Source organism: Dermochelys coriacea, chromosome 2 (genome assembly GCF_009764565.3).
Source record: "Dermochelys coriacea isolate rDerCor1 chromosome 2, rDerCor1.pri.v4, whole genome shotgun sequence".
In the NCBI taxonomy this organism is placed as follows: Eukaryota; Metazoa; Chordata; order Testudines; family Dermochelyidae; genus Dermochelys; species Dermochelys coriacea.
The window spans coordinates 185,918,674-185,936,881 of NC_050069.1; the positions used below are offsets into that span (position 1 = coordinate 185,918,674).

At 41.5% G+C, this 18,208-nt stretch overlaps 1 long non-coding RNA gene across 1 annotated transcript in view; it reads left to right on the plus strand.

The window, feature by feature from the left end:
* The window catches only part of LOC122458907, a 522,220-nt gene extending 505,535 nt beyond the window's left edge, over positions 1–16,685 (plus strand). The window contains exon 3 of the long non-coding RNA XR_006279227.1: positions 16,621–16,685. This is a non-coding gene — a long non-coding RNA (uncharacterized LOC122458907). The remainder of the gene's footprint in view (positions 1–16,620) is intronic.
* Positions 16,686–18,208: the final 1,523 nt, after the last annotated feature.

Sequence of the window (18,208 nt, forward strand, 5' to 3'; positions counted from 1 at the left end):
AGACCTGGGCCCCCACTGCACTGCCGACCAGACTTCTAATATGCCGGTTGGCAGTGCCAACCAGAGCCACCAGGTTCCCTTTTCAACTGGGCTTTCTGGTCAAAAACTGGATGCCTGGCAACCCAACTTGAGTGAGAAATGCAGATTGAGCCAAAAAAGTTTAAAGTGCTAGCTTTCAAATATTAAGCAGATTTTAAGAGTTGCATTGAACTGGAATTGCCTGTAAATTGACACTCTACAGTTCTGGATTATTCACAGGGTTTCAAAATCATTATTGTGCCTGTTACACTTTTTAACGTTGCGGTTGCAGCACAAACATTCAAAATTTGTCAGCTTTGAGCAATACAAGTTATTTGCTAAGCATATAAATATATTCATTATATTTGCAGAATATCTAACTACAGCATTTACAAGTCTTTGGTCATTCATACTGTATATTAAAAATGCAGCAAGGTGAAAAATGTAACTCATTTCTGAATTCCTTCCCTTTACCAGCTCTAGAAGGAGATTGTAACCATATTCTGCACAGCATTGCAAGCTATAACTTCAAGACTATTTCTAGATATTACTATAGTAATTTTGCACTATGGTAGAAATAGTTCTCTGGGACTCTAGCTTTTTTTTTAATACAAGTTTATTCTTTCTGGCATGGGTTTAAGATGAATGCCAAGGAAAAAATATAATTTTTCAGTCTGTCCAATTGTGAGAAATAAGTATTATTAAATACTATTTAGTAAATAGTAGTAAATATTAGTAGTGCTAAAGCCCTGGTAAACTGAGAAGGTCTTAGGAGTCTGCCTCTTTAGGACATTTGTTGAGCACACCACCAGCATTTACTCCAGTCAATCTTTCTCTGGAGCTTGAGATGTATATTTGACAGTAAAGAAAGAATGTCAGGCTGCTACCATAGGAAGTTCTGCAGCTCAATTTTAGATAGCTCTTACTGCAAACAAAAAAAACACACCACTGATTAGTCAACTTTGTCACTTGGTGCAGTAGTTACTGCATAGTGGATTTTGAAGGTGCAGTTATGGTAAAAAGTGAATAGCTAAAGCTGCAGTTGCATCTTCCAATTCCATAGAGCTCCCATACATATCTTCTCAAGGAATCTTAATTAAATACATTTTAGAGTTGTACTTGGTAGTAGTTTTTACTTAATTTTGTACCTAGTTCCCAGCCCCCCAAGCACTACAGAGAAGATACAGCTATGGGAGAGAGACTGCAATTCTATTCTGATTTTGGCTCAAATCATCAGAGTGGTTACAGAAATTCCTGTAGCAGCATCTTTATTTCTGGGGATGGTACATAGGAAGGAAACAACTCAGCTTGACTTGAAGATGCCAGGCTGAGTTTGCCAGAGTGACACTTGAGAAGCCATATTTTTACTTTTAAACTTAGTAAATCTGATCTGGACTCCTGGAGACATAATACACATGGAATCCCACAATCCCATTTGTGCAGTGTTACTTTTCAGAGCAGAATCACATTTGAAGGGATGAGGATGGGATGAAATATGTAAAGAGATCTATTGAATATAGGTATACAGAGGCAGACAGAACAAACCACCCTCCACCAGACAGAGGAACACTGCCTCCCTCCTTCCCAACACTTCAAGTATGAGAGTTTTGAACATGAACACAGGAAGCAGCACCTCTTCCTCCCCCTCCCAAACTCCTCCAATGAGTAAGAGGAGAAAGGCCTTTTCTCCATTACCAGCCCCACCTCAAGTTGCAGGCAGCATCTCCCACCCACTCTTAATACCTCCAACTTGTCACAAAGCCTGGACTGAAATACATGATAGCTGGGATATCACATTCTTGGTCAAGGCGATCTCTCTAAGAAAACTAAACCTCCAGAGGGAATTAGAAGAATCCAGAGCCTGACCGTAAAATATGCTACAAAACCTCCCTTCAAAAAAGCCCTGGCACAACACTGATACCTCCATCCAAATAACTCCCCCCAAAATAAAATACAAATTAACCAAACAAAAACCAAGCAGAATTCTGTTTTGTATCCCAAAAAGAGGAGACCCAGAGACTCCAGAAAGTCCAATGGGGTCTTCCCTATTGTTGTTGATTATAAGAAGATGGTGCTAAGATCCTACAGCAATGAGTGGCAGTGTAAAACCCTAAGATAACTTTAAATTGGGCAGATAAAAACACTAGGTGAAGTAGTGATTTATAAGGATCTGTGAATTAGCTATTCTAGTTGTACATTTTTTAGAAAAAATCTTTTAACTGTCTTTGCAGAGGTGGTATTTTCTCCCAAAGATTCTGTGCAAGGCTCAGAGAGACAACTGTGGGGGAGGAATGTTAATTTGGCTTTCATCTGAAGGCTCTGGATGGGAGCCAAGAGCAGGACAGATGGTGTCTCAATTCCCTCCTTTGAAGGAAAATGTATTTTAATACAATAACTTTTGCTTTCATTAAAGAATTTTTATCTGTGAAATAAGAACTGCTAAAAGTAGTCATTAAAACCCCAGCTCTAAAGGACCAACTTGAAATAAATTTAGTTTACAAATGGAGGCTGCCAATGTGTCCATACTTTCAAACTAACCAGAAGCCAGGCAGAAGGAGCTGGGCGAGATCCTAGGCCGAAGTTCTAAAAAACTTAAAGAAAAGAAGTGCAAAGTAGCTTTAGGGACAATATTGTTTTACTTGACAGAACTTGATTCAGGCTTATCCCACTGTACTTTGTGCTAAGCACTAGTCTGAACTTGTCCAGGGGCAGGCCTGTTATGCTGCATTTCAGACAGCTGCCCTGCTTGACATATCCTTGAAGGACTATCACAGAAAGCCATCAAGACTGCAATCTGGAGTCATCGCCTTTGATTGTCTCAACTAATGGCCCATCCCCACGGATCAACAGTCTTTCTGCTCAGGGGCCTGAAGAGGGGGCAAGCATGACTGATGGATCTAGAGCTTCTCAGTGTGAGCACATGACTCAGAAATGAAGGCCTCATTTAAAAACAGGGTGCTGTTGTGTGGGGGGCAGGTTGTGTGACTATCCCAAGCAAGCAGGACTGGAGGGTAGGGGCAGGACAGACTCTGATCAGCGTGAACTGCTGACAAACCATGGATTCACAGAAAGGGTGAACTCAGATGAGGGAGAGCACATCCCAGGACTTGTTACTTGCAAAAATCTTTAGCTCTTCAAGTGCTTTAAGATTAAAGCCAAAACAGGTAAGAATTTTCTTTTCTATACCCGTGTTCCTTGCTTTACTGCCACATTGTCCCCAAAGGGGTTAAACTAAAACCCAAGAGAACCACAACCTAGGTGGAACTCTGGTGGACCATGTATAAGCAACTGGGGGACTCAGTCTCAGAGACTGGTTTTGGGGTCTCAAGTGGCTGGACAGTGGTAAACCACATCCCAAAGATAGGCATCAAATAAGGGTCTAGAAGTGTGTCCAGAGCTAGGAACAAGGACTGGACTCTACACAGACTCAGTTGGCTTCGAAGCATGTGGGACCCATCATCATGTCCACTCACAACAGACTGGTAATGATATACTGAGGTACTGGACCATCTTTTAACATCTTGTTTCAATAAAGTTCCTTCTTCAGTGTTCAAGACTTTTCATTTTTCTCTTTTCAGGCCTCTGAACTTCCTGGTTCCACCCACAATCAAACTGAAGTGTTCAAATAACAGGAACATCGGTACACCTGGTATTTCTAGCCCAACAAGAAGCAAAGAGTGGCTGGTTCTCACAGGATTTTTGAACTGGTCCTGTAGACCCAAGAGGCCTTGCTAGTTTGGATAAGAATTTGAATGTGTGCATGCTTATGCAGACCAAACCAAGAACCAAAAATAAGCCTGGACTTTAGCCCTTGAAGTTATTACACTAATGTAGATACACTAGTGCAAATCCACAATGTAGATACAGTGCACTAATGGAAACCAGGACTTTCACCAATGCACCTTATCCTAGTAACCATTGCAGCCCAAAACATTGGCAACACAGACCAGAGAGGGGTATGAATAGGGTGGCATGGGGATACTCTAATTCAGTTATACTCAGACTGAGGCTCAAGAGCACAAAGTGGCTCTTTAATGTATCTCCTGGGGCTCTTTGCAGCACATGATATTAAAACGCTGTGAGTTAATTAACTGAAGTTATTAACCAATCAGGATGATTTTACTAGGTTAAACAATTGTAGTTAAATAATTGGTCAGTCATTTTTGTTAGATTATATTGTGCGTGTGTATATACACATGCACACTAAATATTCCCTTGTCATACTGTTTAAACATGAATATGTATTACTATAATAAATGAAACAATGAATTCACACTACCATGGCTCTTTTGGCTAATGGTGATTGCTGATTTGGCTCCTGAACCACTGAGGTCTGAGTATCGGGGCTTCAATTCCAAACTTTTGCTTGGGAACTTCCACCAGTAGAGCTCCTATGGAGCCTAATATTTCCAACCCAAGCATTAATCAGGAGTCAGGCATGCCAAAGAATCATGGAGGTTGGCTTAAAAAATCATGACATTTTTAAAAACAATACATTTGGGGAAAATGTTCCCTTCAGGTTTTTGAGCCTTCAGCATTCATGTTTACAAGCCTTTGTCCGAAACCAGGAGGTTAGAAACTTAGCTTAAAAAAAAATTCTTACATAGCACTTTGCTCTAAGGGATGAGGCTTTAAAAACAGACAGTAAATATGAGATTTTTCAAAGAATTGTGAGAGCTGGCAAAGGAACCCCTGGTGGGAATTAAATTCTGCCTGCCCTCTATCAGGGTGGATGACCTCTGGGGTTCAAGATCAACTGGCAGAGGGAATTATCAGTTACACCTTGCTACACCAGTATGGGTTAATCTGACTCCACACTTAACTTTTTGAGGTTCATCCATTACTCTCCATCCTTGTTTATATTATGTTACTGGGTAGTTCACAAACAGGGACTGTGATACCACAAGCTGCCATTCAAGCAGAGCACTTGTGCTACCAACTGTGTATGAAATTCTCAGCATTGTTCACATTACCCTGTTCTGTTAATTGCTCTGGATGTTTTTTAAAATCAACAGCTCCCTGTATTTCAACTGCCGCTGCTAGCACCAGGTGGATAGTGATATTCAAGGTGCAACTTATACATTTAACATTCAGTTATTTTATTTTGACAATCTTACAAATTTGAAGGCATCCAAAATACCTGGAAAGAACTACTCCTAACTTGCAAGAAATTGAAAATATAATCAAAAAGAAAAGGAGTACTTGTGGCACCTTAGAGCCTAACAAATTTATTTGAGCATAAGCTTTCGTGAGCTACAGCTCACTTCATCGGATGCATTTACTGTAATATAAATGTACCCATTTCCAACAAATAAGCTACAAGTGAGACAGCTGAAAAGTGCAGGACCTGTGGGAGACAGGTATTATAATTTTTCATGCAGCTTTTCCTGGATTCGCTGCAGGATTTCACAGATCCTATAAATCCCTGACTATAGGCACTGTAGGAATATTGTACCTTTAACATTTCTACAGTGTATATGCTGAAACAGTCTTGCTTTAGAATATTCCACTTGATACAGTAACTATTTTATTAGCTATGTATGCTGCTGATGCAGCATCTAGATTTTACCAGATATTCATAGCCTAGTATATTTTACATTTCATAAAACAATTACAAAATATCTGAGTCAGCCCACAGCTTAACAATAAAAATCAGTGCCTCACTATATGCCCAGGGACTCTCAACCAACAAATAAAACAAAATACATTGGGTTATAGGCTTGAACAAACAAATGAACCAGAAGATTTTATGCTAATACACTGAACATTCATCACCACACTTGGACTCTGGCTACCTTTGCCAGTCCACAAGTCCCACAGACAGTTCAGGCCCTGTACTGAAGAAACCTTGGCAATGAACATGGAAAGCAGAGCTCTGAGCACCAACAATAAACCACAAGAGGACCTCTAAGGCCACGGTCAAACAGAAGGGAGAAGCTATCTCAAATAACTGCCTGCCAGCAGCCTGCACACATTTGGGGCACACACCCCTGAGCATCACATAGCTCAAATCCACAACAGCTACTGATACAACCTCCCACAATGACTCCAGGCCATCGCTACCTAACCTACTGTCAAGTGTTGAGGTATTCATCCCACACAGAGTTCCTCCGCATCTGGCTTAAATACTTGAGATAATCATTGGAAAGAGGATTTGGGCCAAATTGCAGATAGTGGATCAGGCCTAATTTTGGGTTCTGGCTACACAAAGCCATCTCGAACTACCATGTATCAAACTCCTTTTTATATATATATATATATATATATATATATATATATATATATATATATATATATATATGCATGCAGAAACAGAGAAGTACATAAGGCTGGGGAAGAGCAGCCCTGCTCATGTATAGCAGCCATTCACATTAAAAAGTTATACAGATTGGGAAAAGAGAATAGCTACATATTAGATCTTTAGCCAAGGTTATATAGCAGTAGCTCAGCATGAATCAGAGCAGCCCCCACTTCCTGGCCTTTTCCCCACAGATGAGGCATGAGAAGTATTCATGGCTAATGAACACACTGCACATTTTTACACAGGCTCAGCATAAAATTGTTTGGCACAGGTGTGTTTTAACAATGATACATTTGGAAAGTTCACATTGATTAATTATTCTCACTTTCACCTGTCTAGTGTCAAGAGAAGCTGGATCAAGCAGTTGGAGATATTTTCCCCCTCTATATTCAGTGCTGCTTTTTAAAAACATATGGTTTTCGATATCTGTTTTAAAATTTAGCACCTTCTTTTCAAATGGATTTGAAACATGTTAATGATATCATTATGAAGATGAAACAGAACATGGGAAATGGGGAACAAGTCATTATGAAACAGTCAAACGAACTAATGGAGGGCAAATTCACTCTGTCTGTGGGTATTGTGTTGCCTGCCCGTAACTATAGTATATGAGCACCGTACATGTCAAATGGATTATCATTGTCAAAGACCCTGTGAACTTCAGTGGAATCTCTGCCTCTTCTCCCATACCAGGTTCTGTTATAGGTTGGGGATTATGGGGGCAGTAGGTGGTTGATGTTGTGATAGAAAGGCTTTGTCAAATAGAAAAAAAAGTTTTGCAGTGTTTCTTAAAGATGGCTGTGATGGGGCAGCAACTCACCCCGCAGCACCTCCTGCTGGTTGTCCAGGAAATTAGCATTCCAGCCTCCAGAGCACCCTCTGCAGGCCAGGGGCCCACTTGCCACTGGGCCCCAAGTCCGTCCTGGACCCCAGTGCCCCCATTCATGCCAGGGTGCTGCCACCTGCAATACCCCACACAGATCTGGGTCTCCCCTCCCCAGGGAGCCCCCAACCCCCACCTCACCTCAGTCTATAGCCACTGCCAGTCATCACCTAGCCCCCATTCCCTGGGGCCAAGTGCAGTGTAAGGGTCATCATCATAGGCAAGGGGGGTTTGGACCTGCTGCCTCTGCCTACCCCTGCCCTCTGCAACCTCAGTACCTATTTGGCCTTCTACTAGGAAGAAGCTGGAGAGTTTCCAGGCTGGAGCTCCCCAGCTCCTCTAGCCTTCCCCCAGCCCTGCTCCACCTCAGGTACCTTGGTATGCTCCCAGCAGCCAGGTCCCTCCCTCTCAACAAGCTAGAGAAAGAGGCCTTCTGCCCCTGGCTTCACTGGCTTTTATAGTGCTAGCTGGGTCTGTTTGGGGCATGGCCACAGCTGAGGCTGTCTCCCAATCAGCCCAGCTTTTCCCCTGCCCCAACTCTCTCCTAGGGCTGTTTTGAGCCCTTCCAGACAGGAGCAAGTGACCACCCCGCTACAATGGCCAGATTCTATATTCAACTAATCTCCTCTGCATGTTTGTTCTTTATCCCCTGCTGACATATACTTCATCCTTTACTGCTGGTATAAATGGGCACAAATCTTTGAGATAAACAGAGTTGCTCCTGATTACACTGGCAATAACCCTACCTTGAGAAGTCTTTCCCAGGGACTGCTGAAACTCCACCTTAAATTGAAGGATGTGGATGTGGAAGGAGGGATATAAAATCAAGCAGCTTTCCTATCCCAAGAAAAAAAAAATCTTTTTCCTAAAGAGGGAGAGATCTTGATAGAAGGATTTCAAACAAACACAGGTCAGTACATTTTTATGTTTCACATATTATCGTTTTCAACACTTTAAAAGTTGAGGGCAACATTTCAGATGTTTGTGTCTAAAGTTAGCCACCATTCCACAGGAACAGCTAACCCAAAAGTTTGGTCCTAACAGCCCTGAACTTTAGGATATTCAAAGTCAAGATCTGAACTTTGCAGCTCAGGCCTATTTCTTCTACATGATGAAGCAGCAATCGCCTCGTGTATGGAACTATAAATGACAAAAAGGGTCCCTCAACGGTTCCTCTCTCAAGTCACGTGAAACAAAGAATCCATGATTGTGAGACAAACAGGACGTTTAAAAAAAAATACAAACCGAGAGAAAATAAACCCAATTCATCAGCATTACAGATCCCAGCTAGGTAACCCTTCCTTACATAAATGAATTTTCAGCATTCTTCGAATCATCTCAGAGTCAGCCAATAGCCATTAATCCACCCATAGAGGGGGACCTTGAATCTGATGGTACTTACCCTGCACATTATACTACCAGAAGATTCAACCTGCCTTATTGCTGTGGTGCATGAGTTTCCATTTTCAGGCAAGCTTTTCTTTTCCAAAGTGGAAAAGGTGATAGACTGAAGTAAATGATTTTACAAAATTGCAGGAAGGAAATGCATCATGTAATTGAGAATACAAGAGATGGTGGTGGCCCAGCCTGACATTTTGTATTCTTTATTCTAATTAGCTACATTGGAGCAGATTGCTTTCAATAAGCTCAAGAAAACTGAGCTTCATTCACTGGAGACAATCTGGGTTCAGTTGTTAACCTTCAGCCTTTAACAAGGAACCTTCTTAAGGACATACAACAGTAACAAGTACACTTGTCAATAGAAATCTGTGGCAGTGCCAAGGGCTGAATTTGTTATTGTGTGGGGTTTTTTTTGTTTTGTTTTTGTTTTTTTAACACCAAGACAACTTCACAGAGAAAAATAACTAACTGTTGGGCACTGATTAATGAAGTCAATGAGAATTTGCCTGAGAACGCGGGGAGGAAAAACCTGAAGTCCCAGTCCTGCTCTCATTTCTATCACTAGCAGCTTTGACCCAGATCCACAATGGGACTTAGGCACTCTGTCCAACATTCACACACCACTGAGATCATCAAAACCCTTACTCAGCTACCCGCTCATAGTCATTGGACCCAGTGATGGGGTGAGAATGACTCTATAGCTGGTGTTAGGGCTCTCACCTGGGAGGTGGGAGACCCCAGGCTTTAGCCTCCCTGTTTCAATGACTAGTTATTTATTCAAAGTGGAACAGCTTCAATGAGAGAGATGGAGGAAGCCCCACACCAGAATATCCCATAGCTCAGTGATTAAGGCACTCTCCAGAGAGGTGGGTGACCCTTGTTCAAATCCTTGCTCACCATCAGACAGAGGAGGGAACTGAACCTGGGTCTCCCACATCTGGGGTGAGTGCGCTAACCACGGGACTAAAAGTTATAAGGGAGACAACACCAGCACCAACACCTCTGGCATTTCTTGGAAAAAAACAAAAACAGCTTAGGTGCCTAGCTCCAGGACAGGATTCATGGCTGTGGACCCCAACCAGAAGAAGGCACCTTCTTCCAGCCCAGGCTTAGATATCCAAGTCCCAGAGAGGGGCAGGGCTTAGGTAACCCTCTTGTTGGCATCTGCTATTGGCTAAGCTATGTGGCTAGCTTTTGTGGCCAGCTTTTGTGCATCCCATTCCTAGTTGCCTCTCTCTCCCCCATGCATTGTACAGGGAGCCTGCACACCTAACTCAGATTTTGGGGATTCCAGTGATTTTTTTAGGCACCTAACAATTAGACATTGCAAAGCTTAGCACTTCAACGCCTCATGTCCCATTGTGGATCCAGGTCTTTGTCATTGATCTCCATGGGTCCCTTGAGCAAGGATTTCTGGATTTGGCCCACGAAAACTTCTACATAGTAACTACACAACGTGTAGAGTATCATTCCCTTTTACTGTTTCTAAATCTGCTTCTAGTGTCCACAGTCAATATGGGCCAAGGTTGCAGCCTTCAGCTGCTATAGCTCAGAAACTGCAGATGCTCAGCAACTCTTAAGATTTGGCCCATAATTGGAGCTGACTGGAGAAACTTTGATAGAGAGCATATTTTGTCCGAATATACAGTTCCATTAAAATGCTTCATGCAACTGAGTCGATTTTGCCAGAATTTTGTTCTGAAAGAAACCATGGAAAAATGCTATCAAAGCATACTGGTTTGACTTTTTCAGAACATTTTGATTTTTTTATTTTGAAATTTCTTTCTTTTTGATTTTTTAAAAATTTGCATTATAATAGAATGCAGCAAAGTCAAATTTTAAAGGAAACATTTTGGTAGACTCCAAAATGATTTTTTTTTAATTTTTCCTTTGCTGAGAATTTTGAAAGTTTCAGTATTCATTCCTGTTCATAACAAAGACAACTTTCAACATCCCTCGCGAAATGAAACTTCCATCCTCGGCACAGCTCTATCCGTAGGGGTTTTTATTTTTATTGCATCTTACCAGAAAGGCGAAAGGTAGCAACTGTTCAGTTTCATTCTATTCTTTATAGCTTTTAAGAGTTTCAATTAAATCCTCTCAACATTTCTCCTTTCTAGACTAAATAATCTTAGCCTTTGCATTCTCCAGGGGTCCACTTCAAGTATAATGGACTATTAAAAATCAGTGTTGTGGTCATTTACTAGTCAGATAAGAATAAGCCCAGACAGTTAATTGCCAAAGGTGAGACACAGAGCACCTAACAATCAGTTCTTATCTGACTCAAAGGACCATGATGTAGTTCCTGGCTGCTATTATGCACTTGACTATATGGTATGAAGCTGAAGAAAATGTGATTTTATAGAACTCTCTCTCCTACATATATCCATGTTCAGCTGCTGCGAAAAGAGTTTTGTTAGAAAAAGCAACTATATTGCTAAGTTGGCATTGTCTTATGGGATAGCAGCCAGTAGTCACACTACTTCTTGGGTGACCAGAGGTCCCGATATTCAGGGGCGGCAGGTTTGTATAATTTTTGGTGGTGCCCAGAACACATCCAAGTCCCGCCCCACCCCCACAAACATCTGCCTTGTAAGCCGATATATATATATATTTTAAATAATGTAAAAATGTGAGGGCTCTCGAGTGGGGCTGGTGATGAGGGGTTTGAGGTGTGGGAGAGGCTCAGGTAGAGGGTTGGGGTGTAGGGGTGAAGGGTTCAAGATGCAGGAGGGGGCTCAGGGCTGGGGCAAAGGGTTTGGGTGCATGGGGATGAGGGCTCTGGCTGGGGGTGCAGGATCTGGGGTGGGCGCGGCTGGAGTTGAGGAGTTTGGGGTGCAGGCAGGCTGACCCAGGGCTGGAGGAGGACACCGCCCCAGCCCTCTCCCCGCTGGCAGCAGTGAGCTCCAGGGGGAGGGCCCCCACCCCCACCCAGAGCACACTCACCTTGCACCACTGTCACTGCACGTGCTCCTAGGGCCCCTCTCAGATCCAGGAAGCCCTGTCGCCTCCACTGTGGTAGGTGCCAGAGGGGGCTGCCATCACACGTGCGCCTCCTCACCTGCCGCTGCTGCCTCTCTCTGTAGCCTCACTGGGAGTGGGGCTGCCCCTTGCACAGCGTGGGGCAGAAGTGGTGGCTGCGGACGGGGGGCCCTCTGCGTTGGTGGAGGGTGATGCTGGAAAAGGGAAGACTCTGAGGCAGAAGAGCAGGGGCAGGGTCAACCTGCCCTGGCACTAGTGGAGGGAGGTGCGTGGGGGAGGCGGGGAAGGCCGGGGGAGAGACCCGGCCCCAAACATTGATGGAGCTGGGCCCCCAGATCCTGAATACAGCTGGAACCCGGGCACCATAGGCCCATATAAAACTCGCCACCCCTGCCGATATTAGAGGCTTTGTCTTATATACACAACTATCACTCTACCCCAGCAAAAGTTGTCCCAATTTTTCACTTGCTTTCTGGTCACCCTAACTACTTGACTCTTTAAAGACAAAGGGTAGAGCTGAGCAAAATTCAAAATTTTCCTATTGTAGCATATTTACTGCCTCAAGAGAGCTGTAGTTCAAGAACCTGATGATCTCATTATCCTCTTTGGGCCAAGCTCCCTAACCAGACTCATCATCATTGGCAATTCCTCGATATGAGGATGATCTCTACCATGGATTTACACATGGGTCCTGACATGACTCAGGAGTCTAATCCTGGAACCACAGATCCTTCCGCAATAGGTAGAGACATTTCCTCATGGGTCAGCTGCCTGCTGGGAGAAAGTTCTTTCTTTTTCCTTCCTTCTCTCTCTCTTCACAGCTTCAATGGCAAGGTGCTTCTCCTCAAAGTGGGCCACTGCCTGATGGAGAACATGGCGCCATTGGGGTTGGTTGGTGGCTTGCTCATCCCAGCTTGTGATGTCCAAATGAATTTTCTTGAGATATGCTTTTAACATGTCTATGTAGCATTTCCTTGACCACCTGGGATCTCTGACCATGGGCGAGCTAAGAGTAGAGGACTTGTTTTGGGAGACATGAGTCTGGCATCTGCACACAATGTCCAGCCCAGTGGAGTTGGTGCATAAGGATCATTCCTTCAATGCTGGTGACATTGGCTTCACGGAGGATGCTGGTGGTAGTGCAGTGATCTTCCCACTTGATGCAAAGACATGGGGGGGAGGGGGTATTTCACCCTTTCACAGTTAATTCAGTACACAGGTCCATATTTGGATTTACCAGAAGCTACTGCATGATTTCTATCCTGCCACCCCAAAGGCCTGCAAAAACCAAGGGGCTTTGCTGCAGAATTTAGGTCAATCTTGCTGGAGTGTACCTAGGTCCTATGGAGATTTAATTTCTCTGTTTTGGTGGGACTCCCCAGATGGCATGGCTACACAGTTGTACACATTCTTTTTCTTAGCTTGTGAGCACTTTTCAGTCTTTGAAGAAATGCTGCGATATTTTGTGATGTATTCTTTTTTTAGTGGGAGCTGTTGCAAGCAGCTGGACAATGTTCTCTTTGCATTAATCTCTGTAACTAGAGTCAATATGGGGGGAAAGAATTGCTCCCTAGCAACCAGACATTGGTGTCTTAGCTGAGATTTCTGGGAGAGGGCATGCTCTTTGGCCACTGTGCTCAATGACTGGGGTATATAATGTAAATTAAATAAGGCAAAGGGGCAATACCCCAATAGTCTGATGATAGAAAAATCCCATAAAGATTTTGTTCCTGGGCAGTCTTTATTTTGCTGCTCATCTCAAATCCTAAATGCAAACTAGTGAGAACACTATAAGACTGACCTGATGGCCAACCATCAGTGAACAGGCTGGCAGCCGTACAGAAGACCTAGTTTTGATCCTGGGAAGGGACTGCTATTCCCCGCACCAGCTGGCATTAGGAATATTGCATTGGTGATGCTCCCAGTTCTTCGAGAGCAATTCAGTGGTCAGCAGAGCATCACATGTCTGCACCTTTGCTGCACAATCTTTTAGGGAACCACAGAAAAAGACATTAAAGATTCCAGTCCCAATTTCTGACCCTTAACGACCTGGCATGGAAATAAGTGATTGTAGATGAGTGGCAACAAATTGAGATGAGAGGCAACAAAGCAGAGGCAACAAATTGAGATGAGAAAAAAACTCTAGCCTTGTGTTAGGTTTCCTGCGAGGGCACTGAAGAATGTAATCTCAAGGCAGCATCAGAGAAGTACCAGGGGTTTGGAAACCCCTGAGCTTAAATGGATTTTAAAACAAAATAAAACAAAAAACAAAATCAACAAACCATAAAAAAAATCTTAAAATACAAAATTACAAAGTAATGTCTCCTCCTGATTACAGTGGGAACATCTTCCTTCTCCCCTTCATGATAAATAGATACTGCCTATATTATTGTAGGCCTGGATAAAATAGGACAATATCCACTTTGGATTTGTGGAAGCTACCTCTAGTTTTGCCCTATTAGCAATAATTGGTGGGCGATATGTTCTGTTACTTGGCAATCTAAGCCTGCTACAGATTGGTCACACCATGACATAACAATATGTTTCCATCAGTATTATTCTCCCTTACTTTTGCCTTGTAACTGTGAAATTCAAAAGAAGACACTGAAAGATGCAAAGAGGAACTAGGATTTCCTCTGATCCATGTGTGGGGTTTTCTTGCATCTATTTTTAGAAGAATTCTTTTTTTCCCCCACAATATTGATTCCCTAAAATAATTACATTCAAGCAATCATTCAAATGCAGTTAACAAGGATTAGAAAGATTTCACATACAAAGCTATACAAACCTAAATAAATCCTTTAAAGTCTAAAGACATCCCCATAAGGAGAGTGACTTCAGGAAAAATATATTGCTTAGCAAAACAAGAAATGTTTACGAAAATATATTCGAGTGAGCTCAGAAAGTTTACCAATTTAATCAGAGAACAAAAAATTGCTGAGGCTTAAGAAGCAGAGGTGTACAACATATACCCTTAAAAACGTGTACACTCTCTTGTATGATTTAACCATTTTAATGGAATTCAGCACTGTAAAAATAACAAATATCACTGGAAACTAATTTTTTTTCAAAACAGTGTAACATTTTAAGTGAGCTTGTCTCTGGTTTGTTGATATCTTTGTTGAAACCCATCTCAGAAAATTGACTTTTAAAAATTATTTAACCAGGACAACAAAAATTGTTTGGGCAACATCCAATTAAATATATCTACTGTTTTTTTTAAAAAAAGAAAAGGAGTACTTGTGGCACCTTAGAGACTAACAAATTTATTTGAGCATAAGCTTTCGTGAGCTACAGCTCTCTTCATCGGATGCATCTGTAGCTCACGAAAGCTTATGCTCAAATAAATTTGTTAGTCTCTAAGGTGCCACAAGTACTCCTTTTCTTTTTGCAAATACAGACTAACACAGCTGCTACTCTGAAACTGTTTTTTTATGAATCCAAGGTTAGCTGGGATCAATATTGACCATGTGGTTCAGTAACATATAGGACATTCTGACAGTGAAAGAATGCTCAAAAGGATTTAAAAAACTCTATTATCTTGTATCTCATTACAATCAGTATGTCTACATTCAGAGTTGCACTGGTTAAACTAAGGATGTTATCTTAAACTGAGTTAGTACACTAGTGGAAAAGATACTCAGTTCTTATTTCAGTTTAAATGAGGGTTGCTTTTGGTTTAGCTTAAATTGATTGGGAACAGATTTAAGCTAAATCAAAATAAGTCACCCAAACTGAAATAAGAATATCCATGAAGGAGGTTGTGTGGTTTAATTAAACCAGTGCAAATGTGTGTGCAGTTAATACCTATTTATTATTGGTATTACAATAGCTGCTGGGGGGACCCCAAATTAAGATTAGATATCCACCATGTTAGGCACTATGCAGACAAATAGTAAGAAACAGCCCCTGACCTGAAAAGTTTACAAATCTAAGAACCTGAATTAGGGAAGTACTTATAACACAAGCGTTTCAGTGCTTTTCTGAGTCAAGATCTATGGGCCAGTTTATGTTATGCTTACTCATGTTGAATAGTACTTTTGACCTAAGTAGTCCCACAGAAGTCAAAGGGAATCGTTCTGGAGTAAGGTACTTCTCAGAATGAATAAGGGTATCATAATCTGTCCCTAAATAGTTTAGACGTACATACTGCCACAATTGCAGTCAGTTAGGATGAATGAGTTGGATCCCTCTCACTATAAAAGAGGGGGGAAGCTGAGAGAGCATTCTCTGTGAGGTCTATGGGACTTTTTCCTGCATTGCACTTCTATTTTGCTTCCAAAAAAGGCCAAATCTGTTGCTTACAAGCATGCTGCAAAATACATCCGTTTGGTAGGAAAAGGCTGATTCCCAGAATGATAAATGGGGTGGGAAGGAGTTTCTGTAGGTGTCCAGCAGGCTGGGTTCCTGTTGCAGTAATTATGTTAGTACTGCTGGGATTTCATTAATTATAAAAGACAATTTCCTAACTCAAAGTGTTGCACCTTACACGGGGAATTCTATATTAGACCTGATCTTGACAGATAAAGAAGAATTGATCACAGAACTAAAAATTAGTAGTTTTTTAGATTCAAATGATCGCAACTTCATTATACTTATGTGTAAGCAAAGTAAAATCCAAACAAATAATATATATGCCTGGTGCTTTAAAAGACCCAATTTCACAAAGCAGAAAACAATTATGAACCAAATCAGCTATAAGAAAGAATTTAAACAGAAAAATATGAATGATAATTGGGAATGGTTTAGGAAGATTTATACCCAAAAGCCAAAATCCCACAATGGATAAAGGTCACACTGGCTTAAAAACCAACCTGCCTTAGAGGTGAAGTGAAAGCAACTATAAGTAAAATTGATATAGATATATAGATACATATAGCTATCAAATGGAAAAAAGTGGAAGTGGATAGCAATTAATATAAATTAGAATCTATAAACTGTAGAAAATTGATGGGGGAAACAAAAGGACAAAAATCTATGGCAAGCAGAGTTAGGGACAACAAGGAGATTTTAAAAAGTATATTAGGAACAAAAGGAATCCTAACAGTGGTACTGGTACATTACTTGATGGAAATGGTAAATTGTCAAAAACAACAGAAAGTGCAGTGGGAAAGGGACTGATAGGAGTTTTAGTCCCCTGCTTAGGAGATCCATCAGGGGAATATTGACTAGGAGTAGAGAGGTTATATTACATCTTTATTTGGCATTGATGCAACCAATGATGGAATAAAAGAAAAGGAGAACTTGTGGCACCTTAGAGACTAACAAATTTATTTGAGCATAAGCTTTTGTGAACTACAGCTCACTTCATTGGATGCATAAGTGAGCTGTAGCTCACGAAAGCTTATGCGCAAATAAATTTGTTAGTCTCTAAGGTGCCACAAGTACTCCTTTTCTTTTTTGCGAATACAGACTAACATGGCTGATACTCTGAAACCTGAAATGATGGAATACTGTATCCAGGTGATGCATCCGATGAAGTGAGCTGTAGCTCACGAAAGCTTATGCTCTAATAAATTTGTTAGTCTCTAAGGTGCCACACGTACTCCTTTTCTGTATCCAGGTCTGGTGTCCACAATTCAAGAAGGATGTTGAAAAATTGGAGAGGATTCAGAAAAGAGCAACAAGAATGATTAATGGATTGGAAAACATGCCTTACCATTAAAAACTCACAGAGCTCAATCTATTAAGCTTAACAAACAGAAGGTCTCTTTGATCACAGTCTGTAAGTATCTATATGGGGAACAGAAATCTGTTAAAAGGGGATTCTTCAGTCTAGCAGACAAAGCAATAATGTCCAACAGCTAGAAATTGAAACTAAACTAATTCATACTAGACATAACGTGCAAATATTCAAGGGAGGGTAATTAACCATTGGAACAATTTATCAAGGCTTGTGATAGATTCTCCATCACTGGAAATTTTTAAATCTAGATTGGCTGTTTTTCTAAAGGATCTGCTCTGGTTCAGCTACAGCTATTGGACTGGAAGTAGTAATTCATTCAGGGAAGTCCTATGGCCTATGTAATGCAGGAGGTCAAACTAAATAATCTTGCCTTAAACATGCATGAATTACATACATATTGCTGGCCTTAAATTTGTATGAATGACATTACATCATTAATGAAGGTGCACCTAGAACCTTGGATAGGCTGCTTTTTATCATTTTTAAATCAAAATAAATAAATATAATGAAAATAAATAAAATAAGGATATCACAAACTGGCCCTGTACAGATGAGATGAAGTGTGGGTGGGGAAACAGAGGCATGGAAGGGTATAGTGACTTGCCCAAGGCCTCATACTAGATCAGCAAGAGAGTTGTGAGTAAAGTCTCCTGAATCCCAGTCCACTGCCTGTGTCACTGGACTACCTGCTCCGTGGAGGTAGCTTATTATTTTTACCAAGTCTAACATATGCGCCTCAAAACCAGGAAGTCCTTTAATCCCTATATAAAATTTGTGGTGTTCCCTCAAATCTGGCAAGCTGATTCTCATGGGCATTCATTTTGGACTAAACAGGGCTCTGCACAGGCACAGGGAGTTGCCCCACAGTTCAGATTGCAGTATTGTTTTTGTTTATGATACGTCTACACTACAAATGCTGGCAGCTATGTTGCAGCAC